The sequence below is a fragment of the Penaeus monodon genome, chromosome 28 (assembly GCF_015228065.2).
Source record: "Penaeus monodon isolate SGIC_2016 chromosome 28, NSTDA_Pmon_1, whole genome shotgun sequence".
Classification (NCBI taxonomy): Eukaryota; Metazoa; Arthropoda; class Malacostraca; order Decapoda; family Penaeidae; genus Penaeus; species Penaeus monodon.
In genome coordinates, this window is record NC_051413.1 from 2098785 (window position 1) to 2100052 (window position 1268).

Below are 1268 nucleotides of genomic sequence, written 5' to 3' on the forward strand. Positions count from 1 at the left end.
GTTAGTCCTGCTAAATATGTATCGAGGTTTTTTTTATTGTTACTGTTATGCATTATCAGTACTTATTCGTAGTAAACATGTTTCGAGATATTTATTGTCAGTAATTCAGTATGTACAGTTACAGTCTCGAGAACTTTATTATTTTCGATGAAATGTAATATTTATAGTTGTAGTCAAAACTTACGTCATACATACAATTTTATTATTGTGATTGTAATACGATGTCTAATCACAGTCAAGACTCCTGTTATAAAACTGTATCGAGAACTTTATGATTGTCAGTGTAATGCATTATGTACATTTGTGGTCAAACCTTCCTTAAAAACTTTTATTATTGTCGTTTGGAAGTACTACATTCATTCATTGTCAAGACTTGTCAAGCATGTTTCAAACTTTATTTGTGTTACATTCTGTGCAGTCACAGCCAAAATTCTTCTCAAACATGTTTGCCAAAGACCTTTATGCATGATGTTCAGTCAGTGTCAAAACTTTTATGGTCAAATATCTTTCATAAGGTGGCTTTTGTTCACGTTAAGAGAGTTTAGACACGACTTTGTTCATGAGTGTTGTTCCACCCTCCATTATTTTAATTAAGAACGTGATTTGATATCATTTTGATCATTCTGAACTCAGTCCTTTTGTGAACATAAAGTATTGTAAGTGGAATTTGTATAATCAAGAGTTCATAAGTAATATTACCATCACAGGTAAAATAAATTCTCAAAAGTTTAATCAAGTTTTAACTTAGTGTAATGAAATAATAAATTTAGTCAAGTCTAATCAAGTTAGGATAAGTTTGTTCGAGTTTGATTCAATTTAGACAAGTTTGATAGAGCTTAGTTAATCAAATTTAATTTTTAAAGCTCAATAAAGTTGTTAAGATAAATTCAAGCGTCTTAACGTAAAAGAAATTCAGTTCAATTATTAGATTAAATGAAGTTCAACAAGTTTAGAAATATTAATCAACTCTAGAAATTACTAAATTTAGGTAAGTTTACTTAAGTTAAAATAAATCTAATCAAATATAACGAAGTCCAGTGAAGCATATTTAAGTTTACACAAGGTTAACCAAGTTTAAATAAGTTCACTCGAGCCTGATTTATGTTTCGTCGATTCCAGGGCGCGCTGACGGGCGGCGGGAACCGACCGAGGTCTCCCATTCGCGTGGGTCCGAGGAGACGCTGCCTCAAACACGATCGCCGGGGCCGCTGCGTCTACTGGTCCAGGACGGGATGAACAGCTGCTTGTCTGGCTCTCAATTCATGGGG